Source organism: Mesocricetus auratus, unplaced genomic scaffold (genome assembly GCF_017639785.1).
Source record: "Mesocricetus auratus isolate SY011 unplaced genomic scaffold, BCM_Maur_2.0 Super-Scaffold_4256, whole genome shotgun sequence".
In the NCBI taxonomy this organism is placed as follows: Eukaryota; Metazoa; Chordata; class Mammalia; order Rodentia; family Cricetidae; genus Mesocricetus; species Mesocricetus auratus.
Window position 1 is genome coordinate 72,332,071 of NW_024429182.1, and position 20,321 is coordinate 72,352,391.

Genomic DNA, 20,321 nt, shown 5'->3' on the forward strand with positions numbered 1-20,321 from the left:
AGATGAAAACTGCCCATGCCCTTTGTGAAGAGTGACACCTAGACCTCCATCCAATGGAATCTGTGCCCTACTTGGTCCTACCTGTTGACATCAGGCTCTTTTCTTTCCCTCTACGTATGGACATGTATGTCTGTGGTGGTTGTAAGAATCTTTTTAAATGACTTCTTCTCTGGTAGGTCATCTTTTCATGAAAATGATACCCAGAAATCTCTAAAATGAGGCATGAGACTACTTATGCTGTCTCCCAGGGAGGATGGCTGAGTCCCACATTATGCACACTGTGTGGGCTCATCTTTTCCAAATAAGGATGATGCTCTTGGAAAAGGTGATTCAAAACTCATCTCTTGCTCAGCAGGCAACGCAAAGAACACACCTTTTACTTAGAAGCTCAAAATCAATTTCACTTAAATCCACTGACCAAAGAAAACGTACACAGCAGCAGACACTCCCTGCTGTGCCTGCATTCATACTGCGGCTCAAGCAGAAGAGTCTGGCTTTACGACAGAGACAGCCAAGGCAGGAGAGCTGTCTCAGTGGGGACTTCAGTGCCCGGCACCCAAAGTGGGTGGTCCAAAACCATCCATAACTCCAGCTCCAGAGGTTCCAAAACTCACCTCTGACTCCAAGGGGACCCAAACACACATGTGCATACACAACAATAATAAAGCTTAAAAAAGAAAGGAAGGAAGGACATAGTCACTTGGAGTTTTTTAAATGAGAGACCTGGGCCTAGGGCTGCAGCTGTCTCCTGGGGCTCGCCTCACCAGAGAAAGCCCCATTCAATTCCTAACCCCTGCCCAAAAGAAACAGACAAACTGGCTTTGGGACCCTGTTTCTATGTGTAACGGTCCTGGCTGTCCTGGAACTCACTCTGTAGACCAGGCTGACCTCAAACTCACAGAGATCCACCTGCCTCTGCCTCCTGAGCTCTGGGATTAAAGGCGTGTGCCACCACACCTGTCTAGGGCCCTGTTTTTAGGATTTATAACTATGTACTGCATGGTGCCATTGTTTGATGTTCCCTGACCAGTGCCAAATGCTACAGAACAGTCTTTGTCATGCCAGACAACAAAAGGAGGGGGACATTAATCTTAGTCCAACTACAAATGTTAGCTCCACATTTCTGATTAGCATAACCTAGGAGATGAGTCTAAGAGATGATGTCCTGGCTCCATCTGCCTGACCCAGAGGAGAGACTGACAGCCTGACATGGCCTGTGCTCTTCTTTCAGAAAGTGTTCGGTTACCAGCCAGGCAGTGGTGGTGCACGCCTGTAATCCCAGCATTGTCAAGGCAGAGGCAGGCGGGTGTCTGCGAGTTCAAGGCCAGGCTGGTCTACAAATTGAGTTCCAGGACAGCCAGGGCTACACTAAGAAGCCCCATCTCAAAAAACAAAAACACAGCTACCTTGAGCATAAAATTATCCCTGCTTTCTGACAGCCCCCTAAACAGAGCACACCCTGTCCAAATCTCTCCTAGAAACCCAACACAAGTAAGTTCTATTGTGTGTTGTCCCCTTGCCTCTGCCGCCACCTCCCAGCTCCGTAGATTGTGTGCTTTCCCTTCTTAGGAGTCAGCCACTGCTCCTTTGTTCAGGGTTTGTGTACTCCATGTGGTCTCCACAAGACACATTAATGGTGGAATGGACTTTTGTTTTTTAGTGAATTACACTGAATTTTGCTTGTTTTGTCGTTTATTGAGATGGGGTCTCATATAGCCCAGGCTAGCTTCAAATTAACTATGTAGCTGTAGCTGTATGTAGCTGAGGATGACCTTGAATTTCTAATCTTCTCTCTCTCTCTCTCTCTCTCTCTCTCTCTCTCTCTCTCTCTCTCTCTCTCTCTCTCTCGTGTGTGTGTCTGTGTGTGCATGTGTGTGTACACAAATGCATGTGTGTGTGTGTGTGTGTGTGTGTGTGTGTGTGTGTGTGTGTACAAAGGTATGTGTGGCGGCATGGGTGGGTGGGTGGGAGTGTATGCATGCACATGCACTGTGTGAAGGTCTGAGAACTGCAAGAACAACTTTTGGATGTTAGTTCTCTCCTGTCACCACATGCGTCACAGGGATCATCAGCCTTGGCAACAAGTGCTTTCTCTGCTGATCCATCTCACTGGTCCAAAATACAGTTGTTTTTTTAAACTTGGTCCAAAACACTTTTTTTGAGTCAGAATCTCACTATATATCCCTGGCTAGCTTGGAGTGCATTAAATAGACCAAGGACTCACAATAATCCACCTGCCTCCCTAGTGCTAAGGATTAAAGGTGTGTACCACTACACTTGGCTCCCCAAACAAATTTTTAATTACTGTGACCAAAATGAGTTAGATTTGACCCCTGGCTATGACTACACAGCCTCTCAGTCCAATGGTCCACTGTCCACATGTGGAGGTTAACCTTTTGATGAAGAACCCAAAGCTTTCATGCACCTTGATGAACCAGGGATAGATTCCATACATCTACACATATATTTTATTTCATGTTCTTTCTGACTGTCATTCTGAACTCTTTGAACTGTATTCATGTGAGGCTATCTGCAAGAGTTCCTGCTGCGAGTTTGACTATAAATGAGGTCAGATTCCTATTTTAAAGAAACCGCTGGTGTATACCCATTCCCTTTTCACTGTGCGCCTGTAGCCATGGGAACGGCAGTCAAGTACACAATAACACCTCCATGAGCAAATCCTTAGGGAACAAAGTTCATTTTCATACAGCTGGCCTGACCACAGTGGGATCCGGGGACTCTCCAGCCTGGCGGCATCCTGCTGCCCCTGGAGGAGGAGAAACTGGAGCTATCTCAGGTATGGACTTCTTCCTGGGGACTGGGACTTGGGCCAGGCAAATAGGGAGAGTTCTTTAGGGCTTGCTTTTCCTTAGGAGAGAGCAATAGAGGGACCTGGTGTCATCACCCAGGTGTTTCAGAGCTCTGCTGCTCTGCGATTGTCTAGAAGCAACTCCACCATCACCACGAGCACTGACTAAGGTAATCCTTAGAGTGACCATCCAGTCCTGCAACCTGGAGCAAGGACACCAGTTCTTCTCTGTGGTTTTTGCTCTGAATTGAACCCAGGGCCTTGATCCTCCACTAAGAACATCCCCCAGTTCTGTCTGTGATGGCTGCTTGGGTCTGTGTGGTAGAAGGAACAGAGAGGCTTCAGGCCAGGTGACAGCTCCCCTACTCACTGAGCCACTTTCTGCATCCCTGATGACACAGCCTTCACTCTGCTCTCCAAAAACTCCTTGAACTTCACTTTTCTCTGCGCACCTAAGATGAGTCCTGGAAAACTTAGGCCCACCAGACCTCTACTTTCCCTTTCTTCTGCTCTGTGGGCCCAGCCTAACACCACAGTCTCTTTAGAACCAGGGATGGTCCCGACTCAAGTTAGTCTAGAAGTGCCTGGAGTCAAGCCCATCTCCCCATGCTCACAGTGCCAGCCTGGTCTCTGCTGCAGGAAGAGATTTTCTAGAACTACCATTTGGAACTCTCAGGGGTCTTTGGCTGCCACTGACATGCTATGTGAGTCTTGTTTGCTTGTTGTTTGAGGAAGCATGTCATGTAGTCCAGGTTGGCCTCCAGCCTGATACATAGCTGAGGATATGGTTGCCCCTCTTGCTCCCTCCTCTCAAGTGAGGGGATTACAGGCCTGCACCTCCATACCCAGAAAATGACATGTCTAAATATCACAGGGCTGGGCTGGACTCAGAGTCCTGTCCACACTGGGCAAGCACTTTCCACTGAGCAATATCTTCAAGCATCCATTTGGCTCTTAACAACACTTGTAATCGAGTTTCTCTGAGCATAGTCCATGGACCATGGCCACACATCCATGAAGAGGGTCAAGGTCACATCCAGGCCTCCAGCTCCAGTCTTGTTACTTACCTCACACCCCACACACACTTTGCCAGTTCATCTGGGTTCCCAGCATACCTGGGCCAAGCTGCCCATTTCATTTTTAAAGAAATTGCCAAGAAAAGCAGGCAAACATAAATATACAGCCCGTGCCCCATGCATTCATAGTTATGAGGGAGAGAAACAGGAAATACAGAGGCTACTGTAAAAGATTTGACAGTTTTATGTTAACCAGTTCTAACATAAAGAGAGCTAAATCTTTGTCCAAAGGAATGGTGTTAAGGATATTTCATTATTTCATTACTGTCTTTTCTTTCTTTTTTGTTTTTTTTGAGACAAGATTTCCCTGTGTAACAGCCCTGGCTGTCCTGGTACTTGTGGAGATCTGCTTTCTGTTTATGTAGTGCTGGGATTGAACTCAGAGAAACCCTGTCTTGAAAAACCAAAAAAAAAAAAAAAAAAGGAAAAAAAGCAAGCAAGCAGGGGTCATTTAAGCTTGTGTCAAGGTTATGAGTGAAGGTTATGAGTGGATTTGCCCCAATTCACATTAACACCATTTTTACCCTCACCACCACATATTTCCAGGCTTTTGATCTCAATGTGGGGTTTTTTGTTTTGTTTTGTTTTTTGGGGAGTTTTTCCAGACAGGGTTTCTCTGTGTAGCTTTGGAGGCTGTCCTGAAACTAGCTCTTGTAGACCAGGCTGGTCTCGAACTCACAGAGATCTGCCTGCCTCTGCCTCCCGAGTGCTGGGATTAAAGGCGTACACCACCAACGCCCAGCCATACTATCTTTTTTTAAATTTTATTTATTTATTTATTATGTATATAGTGCTCTGCCTGCATGTATCCCCACAGGCCAGAAGAGGGCACCAGATCTCATTACAGATGGTTGTGAGCCACCATGTGGGTGCTAGGAATTGAACTCACTACCTCTGAAAGAGCAGTCAGTGCTCTTAGCCACTGAGCCATCTCTCCAGCCCCAGGTTTTTGGTTTTTTTTCTTCCATCAAAATAATCATACATCTGTAGTGTATCAGCCAAATGTAGTGGCACACACCTTTAATTCCAGCACTCAGGAGGCAGAGGCAGGTGGATCTCTGTGAGTTCCAGGCCAGTCAGTGCTACAGAGAGAGACCTTGTCACATTCGTCCCCCCCCAATTTATTATTTTTCAAACACTAGCTTAGAAATATCAATGTATAAATGAAACAGACAGATCCTGACTGTTACCCTCAAGTCATTTTAATTTTTCACTTATTGATATTTTGTGTGTCTGTGTGTGTGTGTGAGATGTAGGTGGGTGGGTTGTGTGTCTCTATGTGTGTGTGTGTGTGTGAGATGTAGGTGGGTGGGTTGTGTGTCTGTGTGTGTGTGTGTGAGATGTAGGTGGGTGGGTTGTGTGTCTCTGTGTGTGTGTGTGTGTGTGTGTGTGAGATGTAGGTGGGTGGGTTGTGTGTGTGTGTGTGTGTGTGTGTGAGATGTAGGTGGGTGGGTTGTGTGTCTCTGTGTGTGTGTGTGTGTGTGAGATGTAGGTGGGTGGGTGTGCATACCACAGTGCATGTGTGGAGGTCAGAGGACACCTTTGTGGAATTGCATGCAAAATAAATAAAATGTATAAAAAGCCATGATGTGATAAGCTTTGGGGCTCTGTGTGACACCCATGTGGAGATATCAAGTATGTGTCTGTGAAACACATGAGGTTGGTCTTTGACATGAGGAAGAAATTCAGCACGAGAATAAGGAGGAGTTGTCAGCCTTGTCTAGATGGGAGCGACGGATGCTAGGCACAAGCCTGCACACCTGAGACCACAACTTGTGCGTGGGGAGCTGAGCTCACAGCCAAGGGGAACACAGAGTGCGTGTGCTGCAACAGTGGAGGCAGAGGCCCCGGGACCTGCTGGAGCTCATGTGACAACCACACTTGTTGTGAAAGTAGCCAGGTTTAAAATGATCTTCCTGCCTCTGACAGAAGAGATTCAGGGAAGCAAAATTGAGATGATTCCAACTATCCAAACAAGAAAGATGTTGAACTCTGGCACTTTGGTGTACACTAATCCCAGGGACTCCAGGTGGAAGAACACAAGTTCGAGGCTAGCTGGGCATGGCAGTGAATGTCTGTGGAGTGTGGAGGATAAGGAAGCCAAGACCAATTTTGGCTATGTGGCAAGTTCAAGGCCAACCTGGGTAACGATAATGAGACCGGATCTCCAAAAAAGAAGGAAAAGGAGGGGAGAAAATGAAAGCTGGGGACCAGCCTGGATATATGACAAGACCAGTTTCAACAGACAGACAGACAGACAAAAACTGGAAGGCACAAAGTCGAGGGAAGTAGAGCACAGAGCTTTGAGAAATGTCTGTGAGACAAAGTTTTGGGGACAGATTATGTCCAAGGAGCTGAGGAAGAATCAGCAAGGGTGAGCCTTGTATGAGTGCAGACCGTGGGGTCATGCAAGGTGGGGGGCAGCAGGAAAGGGTGGGGTGGGGGGACTCATGCACGGTGTAGTATAGCAGTGTTTGTGCTGATCTTGCTCTCAGTGTCTGAGCTGCCACAGGGTCTGGAAATTGGGTATGATCCTGAAAGGTTCGTGCTTGGGGTGCTGGAGCTTTTAGTGCAGACCCCAGGGTGTGGTTAAAACCATGGGGCAGGTGTACTTGGGCAGAGGGAAAGGCAACCCCAGAAAGGAGTCTGGTCTCTTCTTGCCATCCCCAAGTCCTAGTTCTGCCTCCAGGAGCTGTCTTGGTCCATCCACTGTCTCTAAGTCCATTGTGATGACCCCAGCCTTCCCTCACCGCTCGTCTCTGTCTCCTAGGAGTTTGTCTTAATTACTTTACTTTTCCTCTCATGCTTTGGTGCCCTTTAGCCCACTTTTCATAGGTGTTTTGTTGTTGTTTTTTAAGATAAGATTTCATGCAATCCCGGCTAGCTTCAAACTCACTGCCAGCTGAGACTGGCCTTGAACGCCTGATCTTTTTGCCTCTGGTTCCTGAAAGCTGGGGTGGCAAGTGTGCTCCACCACAGTTTGCTTTACAGTAACTTTTTTTTAAGACAAGAGTTTTACTATGTGAACCCAAGCAGGCCTTAAACTCAAAATCCTCCTGCCCCAGCTTGCCAAATTCTGTGCACACCTAGATGTATTTTGTTTGGTTTTGGAGCTAGGGTTTCCTCTGTGTAGCCTTGGCTGTCCTGAACTAGTTCTGTAGACCAGGCTAGTCTTGAATTCACAGAGATCCACCTGCCTCTGCCCTCTCCAGTGCTGAGATTCTGGGCACACCATTTTTTTCTTTTTTTAACTGTGAAACTGGGCTGAAATGTCTGAACAGGTGGAACTGTGAAACTGGGCTGAGATGTCTCTGAACAGGGGGAACTGTGAAACTGGGCTGAGATGTCTCTGAACAGGGGGAACTGTGAAACTGGGCTGAGATGTCTGAACAGGGGGAACTGTGAAACTGGGCTGAGATGTCTGAACAGGGGGAACTGTGAAACTGGGCTGAGATGTCTGAACAGGGGGAACTGTGAAACTGGGCTGAGATGTCTGAACAGGGGGAACTGTGAAACTGGGCTGAGATGTCTGAACAGGGGGAACTGTGAAACTGGGCTGAGATGTCTGAACAGGGGGAACTGTGAAACTGGGCTGAGATGTCTGAACAGGGGGAACTGTGAAACTGGGCTGAGATGTCTGAACAGGGGGAACTGTGAAACTGGGCTGAGATGTCTGAACAGGTGGAATGCTTGCTGATCTCCAGCACCCTCAGAAAAGCTGGTGTGGCCAGGCATGCTGGCTCACACTCAGCAGGGGGAGGCAGGTAGATTCCCAAAAGTTCAAGGCCAGTCTGGTCTACATGGGGAGTTCTTGGCCGGCCAGAAATACATAGGGAAACTCTGTCTCAAGTAAAACAAAGCTGGATGTGGGGGCAAACACATGTAATCCCAGTGCTGAGGAGGCAGAGGCAGGAGGATCCCTGAAGCTCACTAGTCAGTCAGTCTAGCTTAATCAGTGAGTTCTGGGTTCAATGAGAGACCCTGTCTCAGAAGATAAGACAGAGTGTGACTGGAGAAGGCCCAATGATACCGACCCTTACCTGGACTCAAGTCACATGTACCCATACATACATATATCCTCATACATATGTATGCATTCAAACACACAAACCTCTCTCTCACACACAGACCACACGGAAGAGGGCACCAGATTGAATTAAGATGGTTGTGAGCCACCATGTGGTTGCTGGGAATTGAACTCGGGATCTCTGGAAGAGAAGTCAGTACTCTTAACCTCTGAGCCATCTCTCCAGCCCAACCACAACCATTTAAAAGCATGTCTTAGGTTATTTTTTCTCTTCTTTTTACCTTTTGAGACAGGATCTCATATAGCCTACACTTGCCTGAAGTTCACAGTACAATTGAGGATGACCTTAAACTCTCGATTTCCTGCTTCCACTTCCCAAATTCTGGGACTACAGGAATACACAGCCACGCCCAGCTTCATTTCCCTCTCTTAAAAAAAATCTCTGGCTGGGCAGTGGTGCCGCACGCCTTTAGTCACAGCACTCAGGAGGCAGAGGCAGGCGGATCTCTGTGAGTCTGAGACCAGTCTGGTCTACAAGAGCTAGTTCCAGGACAGCCTCCAGATTCACAGAGAAACCCTGTCTTGAAAAAAAATCTCTGTTGGAGGCTGGAAAGATGGCTCTGCTCTTCCAGGGGACCCACATGGTGGCTCACAGCCACCTGTAACTCCACTTCCAGGAAATCAGACGCTGTCTTCTGAACTCTGTGGTCACTAGGCATGTATGGAGGCAAAACATGAACATAAAAATAAAATAAATTTAATAGCACCCTCCATTGACTTTATAGTAACCTGGGGTCTCTACCATGGCTTGTGGGTAGGCTTTAACCACAGACTAGTAACCTCGCCTCTTCCCTAGCCCCAGCCAGAGTTCCAGGACCCTGCCCAATAAGCCACTGTTCCCTCTGCTTGTGTCGATGCTCCTTCTGTCTGAGTCTTGGCTCCACAGGCCTTCCTAAGTGTATTCATGGGCATAGAAATAGCTCAGAAAACACAAGGAAACCACCCTTCACTTCGATATTTAGGAAACCATCCTTGGCTTCGCTATTTAGGGCGCCCTGGAATCCTCATACTCATTTCCCTCACATACATTTCAAAAATCTCATTCGAATCCTCTTTCTCAGTGAAAAAGAGGCTTGATGGTACCTTGAACATTTTCTAACTCATTTCTCATTTCAATCCCAGCATCTAGTCATCTAGAATTGCTCCATAAATACTTGTAAATGGATGAAGGTGGAAACCGAGAGAAAGACACATGGAGGAGAGGGAAATGCCCTCATATATGGAAGGGACCAGTCTCTGCAGAAGGGGTCCTCCGAGGTCCTCAGCAAAAGCAGCCTAGGCTTGACACTGCTCTTTGAGGAAGGGGCACAGGGAAGTGTAGAGGAATGGTGGAAACGGGGTGGGATGGGTGGGGAGAGCTGGGGGCAGAGAGGGGTGGGGAGAGCTGGGGGCAGAGAGGGGTGGGGAGAGCTGGGGGCAGAGAGGGGTGGGAGAGCTGGGGCAGAGAGGTGGGAGGTGGGGAGAGCTGAGGGCAGAGAGGGGTGGGATGGGTGGGGAGAGCTGGGGGCAGAGAGGGGTGGGATGGGGTGGGGAGAGCTGGGGGCAGAGAGGGGTGGGAAGGGGTAGGGAGAGCTGGGGGCAGAGAGGGGTGGGGAGAGCTGGGGGCAGAGAGGGGTGGGAAGGGGTGAAGAGAGCTGGGGGCAGAGAGGGGTGGGATGGGGTGGGGAGAGCTGGGGGCAGAGAGGGGTGGGGAGAGCTGGGGCAGAGAGGGGTGGGAAGGGGTGAAGAGAGCTGGGGGCAGAGAGGGGTGGGATGGGTGGGATGGGGTGGGGAGAGCTGGGGGCAGAGAGGGGTGGGATGGGGTGGGGAGAGCTGGAGGCAGAGAGGGGTGGGATGGGTGGGGAGAGCTGGAGGCAGAGAGGGGTGGGGCACAGCTGCAGCAGTCCTGTCAGGAGTTAGTGAGAACCTGGAATAAGTGATGCCAGTCGAAAGGGGTTGGGGGCGGCTGCAGAGCAGCTCTGATGACAGACTTGACGACGCGTGGGAGAGCAGGCACAGTCAAGTCTGCCTGAGAAGGGTCCTGCTCGGGAGACAGGGTGGATGGAGACACCTGCGGTGGACACGGTTACTATTCTTTTCCCTTGTTTTCACTTTCTACTTAGCAAAACACACATACGATAAAATTTACTATTCTATTTTTGAATGTACAGCCCAGAGGCAGCTACCACTCCCATCCATCTCCAGCACTTACTTTTCTTCTCAAATTGAAGCAAATTAAGCTTTTCCCCTCCTCCCAACCCAGGCAACCACTGTTCATTCTACTTTTTGATTCTAGGAGTTGGACTCCTTTGGGTGTCTGGAATAAGTGGGAGGACAGAGTGTGTGTGTGTGTGTGTGCACCCGTGTGTGTGCATGCGCGCGCTCGTGTGTGCGCATGTGTGTGTTTGTGTAGCTGGCATCTTGTCTATAAAGCTCTTCAGGCTCTGTCAGGCCACCCAGTTTCCTTCATTTATTTATTTTTAATTAATATTATTTTTGTTTGTTTGTTTGTTTTTGAGACATGGTTTCTCTGTATTGCTTTGGAGACTGGCCTGGAACTTGCTCTGTAGACCAGGCTGGCCTTGAACTCACAGAGATCCACCTGCCTCTGCCTCCTGAGTGCTGGGATTAAATGCATGTGCCACCAACGCCTGGCTAATTATTTGTGTGTGTGTGTGTGTGTGTGTGTGTGTGTGTGTGTGTGTGTGTGTGTTTCTGTGTGAATTTACACCATGTGTGTGGGTGGGAGGGGGTACCTTCAGAGGACAGAAGGTGCCTCACCTCCTGGAGCTAGAGTTGCAGGTGGTTTTAACCTCACCCCCCACACTCATATAGGAGCTGGGAACTGAACCCTTGGTCCTCTGGAATAGCAACCATGCTCTTAGCTCCCCATCTTCCCAGGCCCTGTGTTTCCTGCCTTGAGGCTGACCGACACAATGTTGTATGGCATAGTGTACCTGCACCTTGTTTGTCCATTCATCTATTGGGGATGCAGGGTTAGTCCTTCTTTGTATTGTTACAGGGTAGGACTCTCTTTCCTTTGAACACCTGTTTTCAAATTTGATGCTGTATATTTGGCAGTGAAGTTACTGGATCAGCTGATAATTCTACGGTCATGTTATCAAGGAGCTGGTGATCTGTTATCCATAGCACTTGCAACTGAGGGCAAGGGATCTCAATTCTCCACAAACTTATCAGCAGCTACCTTTCTGTAATTCCATATACTAGTTTCTACCAAATTGGATTTCCTGTACTCCAAACCTGAGATTTGATTCAAGGCCTTGCATATTCTTTGCCTTTATAGGATGTCTTTCCAGTATGGATTCTCTGATGCTAAGGACTATGAAGTCTTGCTAAAAGTATCATGCAGTCTCTATGTCTGCAAAGTTTGGCTATAGTGTCAACACAAAAGCATAGCTCTCACACTAAAAAGAGTAAGAGACAGCTTATTCTGGAGATGACTATAAGCAACTATGGCCCAGAATGCAGATCTTTGTTACCCCCATACTATGTTCCAACATAGTAACAGGTTTTTTTTTGTTTTGCTTTGTTTTGTTTTTCGAGACAGGGTTTCTCTGTGGCTTTGGAGGCTGTCCTGGAATTTGCTCTGTAGACAAGGCTGACCTTGAACTCACAGAGATTGCCTGCCTCTGCCTCCTGAGTGCTGGGATTAAAGGCATGCGCCACCAACGCCTGGCTTCATAGTAAACAGTTTTATGGAGATTTTGTAGTTACAGAACAAGAGGAGTGCATAAATCAAGGCACTTAAAATTGTTACATTTATTTAGTGCACGTGAGTATATGTGTACATGGGATCGGAGAAGCGTTTGTAGGACTCCTTCCACCCTGTAGGTGGGGTTGTACTACAAGCACTTCTCTGGACAGGCAGTAAGCACCTCTACCTGCCTAGCCTCTCACAGGCCTCAGGGCACTTTTCAGACCCATGTATGGAAACAGTAGGCACTCGGGTTAGAGAAAAGCAGAGGAAATCTCTGTTACAGATTTTAGATGTTACCTTAGCTTTGGGGTTTAGTGGAAGTTGGTGGTCTGTTATGGTAATATATCTCAAAGGTTTCACATGACAGGCAGAAGGATGTAAGGCCAGATGCAAAGGTAGGCAAATATTGGCTATTATGTAGATTAAAGACAGCCCAAGAGAATTTGCCTGTGAATCTGCCACACTCCAAATTTTTCCAATTCTAATTTTGTTTATCAGCCTTGCAGAATCTTTAACACAGGTGTGGCTTTTCACTGGGAACATCAGTTCAGACCAGTGTATGTTCTTCAGGGCCCACTTGGTAAAGGCTTTGCTCCATATTTTACTTGCTGGGTTTCTATTATATATGGATTATGTATGAGTCCTTTGTTGTTACATTTTCATTCTTTCACTATTGGGTTTATGGCTGTGAGTTTCTCACTAGTGGCCTTTATTTCTTTGAGAAAGTTCTCTTCCACTTCTAGGTTACTAAGTATTTTGTCATGAAAAGGTTTTTTTTTCTTCTTTTGTTTTTGCATGTGTATGAGCAGTTTGCCTGCAGATATGTCTATGTACCACATGAATGCAGTGCTCTTGGATGCCAGAAGAGGGCATGGGGTCTCCTGGAACTAGAATCAAAGATGTTGTGAGCCATGTGTGGGTGCTAGGAACTGAATCTGGATCTTCTGGAATAGGAGCCAGTGCTTTTAACCACTAAGCTGCCTCTCCAGCCCCTTAGCAATGGCTTTTCTTTTCCTTTATCAATTTTTATCATTTTCAAAATGTTATTTTATGTGTGTTTTGCCTGCATGCGTGTGTGCCTGGGGTCTATGCAAGTCAGAAGAAGATGCTGGGTCCCCTGAAGCTGGAATTACACATGGTTGTGTGCCATCATGTGGGTGCTGGGAGCCACACCCAGGTCCTCTGCAAGAGCAGCTACTGCTTTTAACTACTGAGCCACCTCTCAAGTCCCTCACTAATTTTATTTATTTACTTAGGACAGAGTCTTGTCATAAAGTTTTGTCTGGCCTTCGACTTGCTATGTAGCCCAAGCTGGTCTTGAATTTGTGGCAATTTTTCTGCCTCTGCCTGAATGCTGGGATTACATCACCAGGGTTGACCGCCACCACGACAATGACTACTATTGTTTTCTTTTTTTTATTTTAATTTTTGTTTTTTTTTGAGACAGAGTTTCCCTATATTGCTTTGGAGCCTGTCCCAGAACTCACTCTGTAGACCAGGCTGGCCTCGAACTCACAGAGATTCTCCTGTCTTTGCCTCCCAAGTGCTGGGATTAAAGGTGTGCATTATCAATGCCCAGCAATTTTTTATTTTTATTTTATGTGCATTGGTGTTTTGCCTGCATGTATGTTTGTGTGAGGGTGTTAGTGACAGTTGTGAGCTGCCATGTGGGTGCTTGGAATTGAACCCAGGTCCTCTGGAAGAACAGCACGTGCTTTTAACCACTGAGGCATTTCTCCAGATCCTTCTTTTGTTTTCTAATGTTTTGGCTTTCTGAGACACCATCTCTCTGACTAACCTTGAACATCTGACCCTCCTGCCAGCAGCTCCTGAATACTGGCTGGTTACAGGTCTGTGCCACCACATCCACGCCCAGCAAAGACTGTTTTCATTAACTGAAATGAATGTTTCTTCCCCTTCGTTCTAGTAATCTGCTATGTGTATGGTTTTATTTTTGTTGTTGTTGTTGTTACTGTTTTTGAGGCAGGGTCATATGATGTAGTCCTGACAGCCTAGAACTCACTATGCTGGCCAGGCTGGCCTCCAACTCACAGAGATCAGCCTGGCTCTGCCTCCCAAGTGCTGGGATTAAAGGCCTGCGCCACCAGTTGCAGGCAAGACACTGTACACATAAAGCAAAAGTAAAAATTTTAAAAAGGACATACTTTCCAAGCTTCTTACTCCTTATTTTTTCCTCCTTGGTTTTTGTTTGTTTTGTTTTTTGGCATGTCAGTTATTTTTCTCTGCTATGATCTTTTCCCCCCAGATGGCCATGGCTTCTTTTAGCTTACAATGTTTCCTCCCCTCTCTTTTTTCCTCCCTACCCTCCCTCCCTACCCTCCCTCCCTCCCTCCCTCCCTTCCTTCCTGTACTATGTATATGGTGTTCTGTCTGCATGTTTGCCTGCACACCAGAAGAGGGCATTAGATTTCATTATAGATGGCTGTGAGCCACCATGTGGGTATCAGGAATTGAACTTAGAACCTCTGGAAGAGCAGTCAATACTCTTAACCTCTGGGCCATCTCTCCAGCCTGCTTTCAATGTTTTCTAAGAACACCCCATCTCTAGCTATTCTCCTTCCCTGAAAAGACTCTGAGTTAGGTAAGACAAAGGCCACCAGGTAAGGTGGCAGCTGTCTGTAATGCCAGCACCTTGGAGGAGGAGGCAGGAGGATCAGGAATTTAAGGTCATCTTCAGCTACATTGTAAGCTAAAGGCAGGCTTGAACAACATGAGATTCTGTCTCAATGAAAGAAAAATATAACTAGGCACTCTGGAGGCAGAGGCTGGCAGATCTCTGTGAATTTGAGACCATCCTGGTCTATATAGCAAGTTCCAAGCCAACCAGAGCTACACAGTGAGACCTTGTCTCGAAAAGCAAAGAAACCCACCAGGGAACTGTGAGATGGCTGAGTGGGTAAAGGGGCCTGCTGCCAAGACCGGTGGCTGGGTCTGGTTCCAGCGGCCCACACAGAGGAAAGACTGACTTCTGACCTTCACATGGTGCCCGACCTATCACAAATACCTTAACACAGGAGAGGGATCTACGGCTGGAACAATGGCTCAGCAGTTAAGAGCAAATATTGCTCCTGGACAGGAACCAAGTTCAGTTCACAGCAGCTGCACTGCATGGCACACAACTGCCTGTAAATCCATCTCTGTGCTCCATGGGCGTCCACACTCATGTAAAAAACACACATGCACATAAGTAAATCCTGCCTGTAAATCCATCTCTGTGCTCCATGGGCATCCACACTCATGTAAAAAACACACATGCACATAAGTAAATTCTGCCTGTAAATCCATCTCTGTGCTCCATGGGCATCCACACTCATGTAAAAAACACACATGCACATAAGTAAAAACTTAAACAAAACAAAAAGTCAAAACCAGAAAAGAGCGGCAGTGCCTGTGGGGGAGGGGTTGGGCAAGTTAGTTTGAAAACCGGCCAATCTTCACCTTTCTGTCCCTTTCTCCGGCATCAGGAAGTCTTTGCTGCTGACCTCCTGAGCTGATGTATTGACTCTTAGAGTCTTCCGTGCCTTCCTGGCAGAGCTGGGGAGAAACAGGCTGTAGAGGGTTCCTACTCTGCCCTTTGCACTGTCACACCATCATCTCTGTTGTAAACATTAAGTGTTGACAAGAGGAGCAGCAATGAAGTCAGAGACCCAGCTGTCACGTTCCATCCTGAGACCCCAGCATGAGCAATGCATGGCACAGCAGGCATCCCCAAACCATCTGTTGAGTGAATGCAGATTTCCAATGGCTTCTTGAAATACTTTTTTCAGATTTACACCTATGAGTGTTTTGCCTGCATGCACGTATGTATACCATGTGCATGCCTGGTACTCCTGGAGGCCAGGAAAGGGCTTCAGATCCCCTGGAACTTGACTTAGAAAAGTTTTGAGCCGCTGAGTAGGAAGCAAATCCAGATCCTCGGCAAGAGCAGCAAATGCTCTTAACCGCTGAGCCAGCTCTCTAGCTGCCCAGCCTTCCTTCTGAGACCAGAGTCTCACTACATAGCCTTGGCTGGCCTGGACTTGCAGGTGAGTGTGAGTTGCCATGAGGGTGCTTGGAACTGAACCCAGGTTCTTCGCAAAAGTAACAAGTCCTCTTGATGGCTGAGCCACCTCTCTAGCCCTATTATTTAATTCTAATAAAATATACAAATTATTGCTGTCACATATTTTAATTGTTTTTAATTATGTGAATGTGTGTGTCTCTGTGTGTGGGTTTTTGCAGGTGAGGGCCATAGAGGGCAAAAGTTACAGACCCCTGTAACTAAGGTTACAGGTGGTTGTGAGGTGCCTGATATGGGTGCTGGGAATAAAACTCAGGTCCTCAGGAAGAGCAGAGCATGCACTCACCCCTCTGAGCCATACCTCCTGCCCTTCTGAGATACATTCTTGCAATGTATGAAGCTCAGGGTTGGCTCTGAACTTGTGCAACCCTCCTGCCTCAACCTCTAGAGGCACACACCAACACCAACTCAAGCAATGTTTCTTTCACCATTTTAAGTGTACCATCCAGTAGTATTAAGGGGATTCACTTGCTGGTGATTACAGTTATTTCCACCACCCATGTCCAAGATGTTTCATTATGTAAAATTTTGATTTTTTTTTTAATTTTGAGACAAGGCCTTGGCATATTGCCTCGGATGATCTGGAACTTGCTATGTAGACCAGGCTGGCCTCAAACACGGAAATTCACCTGCCTTTGTCTCTGCCCAGCAAACACATAACTTTGAATCCATTAAACAATAGCTCCCTATCTTCTGCTCTCTCCTGTCCCTGGCAGCTATTACTTTCTGTCTCTGAGCTGACTGCATCTTACAACATGAAATAATCTGCTATTGCATTGTGCAGGACATGTTGCACATAACGTGCAATTGTCTTTTGCCTCTCATAATGGTGGAATCATATGCTATTGTCTAGCGCTCACACAGGTTGAATCACTTGTCTTATGTGTCTCATATAGGAGGAATCAATCATTCACTATTGTTTTGTGCATCTTATGTCGCTTGAATCATATATTATTTTCTCCTCTATTGCTTATAGCTGCAATCATTTCCTGTTGTCTTTGCATGCCATAGAGGTGGAGTCCCCTGCTGCTTTCTTGCACATCTCCTTTTGTTGCCTTGTGTGTCTCATATAGATGCAACCAGACACTATCATCTTATGTAGCCACACCCACAGAATCCCAGGCCACTGTGTTGTGAATCTCATATAGGAGGAATGATTACATATTATCTTTTACATTTCATATAATTCAACATTTTGTGATACATCTCATTTTGATAGAATATGATTGTCTGGTGGGAATGGGCAGCCACTGGGGCAAGATGGTAGCATGGGTGCCAGCATAGTCTGGGACTCCAACCCAGGATTTCAGGCTGGAGGTGGGTGATACCACTTGGCCAATTTATTCTTTTTCTTGAGACATTTTTTCTTGATGATCTGTCTTTTTCTTCAGATGTTTAGCTTGTCCAGTCAGTGGTCTATGAATTCCTTAGCTGGATGCTTTTTTTTTTTTTTTTTTTTTTTTGTTTTTTGAGAAAGGGTTTCACTGTGTTGTTTTGGAGGCTGTCCTGGAACTTGATCTGTAGACCAGGCTGGCCTCGAACTCACAGAGATCCACCTGGCTGCCTCCCGAGTGCTGGGATTAAAGGCGTGCTTAGCTGGATGCTTTTATTATCCTGGAACAATAGAAGCAAAGCCCTGCACCAACCCTAAATAGGGGATGGAGGGTCCTTTTTTGGCAGGTTATATTTTTTCCTAGGACAAAATGTTTTTTGACAACAGAAAAGTATTATCTTTCAATTAAAAATTCTTTTGAAAAATTGAAACTAAATATACTTTAGTATGTGTGGATAAATAATACTATAACTAAACATACTTTACTATATGTGGATAAATACACCTATAATTTCCCTCTCCTCCTCAATTTTTTTTTTTTTTTTTTTTGGTTTTTACGAGACAGGGTTTCTCTGTATTGTTTTGGAGGCTGTTGGCCCAGCCCGGCCTTGAACTCACAGAGATTCGCCTGCCTCTGCCTCCCGAGTGCTGGGATTAAAGGCATGCGCCACCACCGCCAGGCTTCCTCCCCATTCTTACTCTCATCCTTCCCATGAGTCCTTGGATTACAGTATTTTTGATAAGTCAGTTCTACTTCTATTCTGTGTGTCTTATATGTGTGTATGCATACACAATACTCTCTATTTCCTGTATCTACATAAAATCCTAGAACCACAAATGGGAGAAAACACATATTTATCTTTCTAAGGCTGACTTAATTCACTAAATATGATTATCACTAGCTGTACTTATTTTCCTGCAAATATCATAACTTTGTTCTTTTTTTCTTTTTGTGTGTCTGTGTGTATATGTGCAAGTGTGTGTGTGTGTGTGTGTGTAGGTCAGAGGACAACCTTCAGAAGTCTGTTCCCTCCTTCCAGCATAGGTTCTGGGTATAGCAAGCAGATCATCAAGCTTGTGCTTTTAACTGCTGAGTCATCTCATCAGCAATTTTTTTTTTGTTCTATGTTTTTATGGGCTTTTGAGACCTGGTCTTGTATAATCTGAGCTGACTTCAAATTAGTTATGAGGTTGGCTTTGAACTCTTGATCTTCCTGTCCCTGATTTCTGAGTGCTGGGATTAGAGGCATGAGCTACCAAGGGATAACTATGTTTTAAAGGATTATTTATTTTTATTTTTTGTGTATTAGTACTTTGCCTGTATGTATTTGTACCACACGTGCCTGGTACCTGTGGCGGTCAAAGAGGACATCAAAGCTCCTGGAATTGGAATTACAGATACTTGTGAGCTGGAATGTGGATATCACAAATTGAACCTGGATTGTCTGCAAGGGCAGCAAGTGCTCTTAATTGCTAAACCATCTCTTCTGTATTTTTTTTTTTTAAGATAGTCTCATTGTGGAGTTTTGACTGGCTTGGCACTCACTGTGTTCATGGCTCATTTTGAACTCATAGATTTTCCTGCCTCTGCTTCCCAAGTGGGATTAAGAGCTTGTGCCAACATATCTAACTGGCATAACTATACTTTATGGCTGAAAAAAAATCCCAATGTGTGATATATACACCCATCCATTTCTCTGTGGATGATCCTCTAGGTTGCGAATTGTGCTGTAATAAATGAACACTGATGTGTGAGTATTTCTTGTGTTTACCTGTAGTAACTTTGATAAATACTTAGGACTGACATAGCCAGACCGTGTTAGGTTTATTCACTTTTTTGTAGAACCTATATATTGATATCCATAGTAGCTACACTACGTCACACACCCACTAGCTGTAAATAAGTATCCATAGTAGCTACGCTACGTCACACACCCACTAGCTGTAAATAAGTATCCGTAGTAGCTACGCTACGTCACACACCCACTAGCTGTAAATAAGTATCCGTAGTAGCTACGCTGCATCACACACCCACTAGCTGTAAATAAGTATCCGTAGTAGCTACACTACGTCACACACCCACTAGCTGTAAATAAGTATCCGTAGTAGCTACGCTGCGTCACACACCCACTAGCTGTAAATAAGGGTTCTCTTTTGTTCCCATTCTCACCAGCATTTCTTTCTTTTTTAAAATTCTGATTGAGGTAAGATGGAATCTCAGTGTAGTTTTAATTCATGCTCTCAAGAGGGCCATGCTCCCCACATCTAATTCCAGCACACAGAAGGCTGAGGCAGGTGGATCTCTAAGTTCAAGGTCTCTTTGGTCAACATAAATGAGTTCCAAGTCAGCTACACAGTGAGACCCTGTCTCAACAAAACACATGTTCTGCTTTAAAAGGAACAATTTTATCTACACGACAATATGGCTATCATGGCTGAGTTTTTCATTTTGTTGTTTGGTTTTGGGGGATCTTAGACTGAACTCGACTGACCTTTAACTCCTGACCCTCCAGTCTCCACCTAATGAGTGCTGGGGTTGCAGGACTGCGTCGCCACACCGGGCCAGGGTGAGGATTTGAACCTGAGCTCCTGACTCCGCGTCTTATACTATTTCAGGTAAGACGATCTCCCCCCTCTAAAAGGAGTACAGACTGAGATGAGACGCTCCCTGTTGAGCAGACTAGCAAAGCTAGGATCCTGTGCATTTAGAAGCCGAAGAGTCACGGGGCCAAGCCATGGTGTAGACCTTAAGTCTCTGAGAGGGCAAAGAGCAGAACCTACATAGCACTCGCAAAGGGGAGGAGTGGAGCCCCTCCCCCATCCTACCGAGAGGACCCCAAGTCCTTCCCGGAAACCTGGGCGCGGCCGGGCTGTGCGAATGGCACAGGTCTCGAGCAAGCAACAGAAAAGTGACTTTGGTGAGGTTCCGCCGAAACCCTCCTGCGCTTTCCCGGTGTCCACGACGGCTAGCACGGGCTCCCTCGCCTGCTTCTGGTTTCCTCACCTCCCTGTAAGTTCTTTCCTCCACTCGGCCCCCAGAGTGAATTTCTTTTTGGTTTAGCCTGACCCAGGCCCGGGAGAATCCGGCAACAGTCCACGTGGCTACCGCGCAAGCGCGTCCGGACGGAGTCAGGGAGGGGCCGGCGGACGCAGGCGAGCATGGGCCCCGCCCCTCCGCCGCGCCGCCCGTGACGTCACGGGGCGCCGGCCTCCGCCCGTCCGGCTGCAAGCGGTGAGA

The 20,321-nt window shown here is 46.6% G+C and overlaps 1 protein-coding gene across 8 annotated transcripts in view; it reads left to right on the forward strand.

The window, feature by feature from the left end:
• The first annotated feature begins 2,661 nt into the window (after positions 1–2,661).
• Positions 2,662–20,321, forward strand: part of Tmem219 (transmembrane protein 219) — a 34,343-nt gene continuing 16,683 nt past the window's right edge. For 2 of the 8 annotated variants that reach the window (XM_040754262.1, XM_040754269.1), the window contains exons 1-2: positions 2,662–2,797; positions 19,597–19,699. The gene's annotated coding sequence lies outside the window, so the exon portion shown is untranslated. Of the gene's footprint in view, positions 2,798–19,596; positions 19,700–19,939; positions 20,094–20,177; positions 20,316–20,321 lie in introns of those variants that run through there. The other 6 variants (XM_040754282.1, XM_040754272.1, XM_040754263.1 and 3 more) reach the window with 6 other exon arrangements.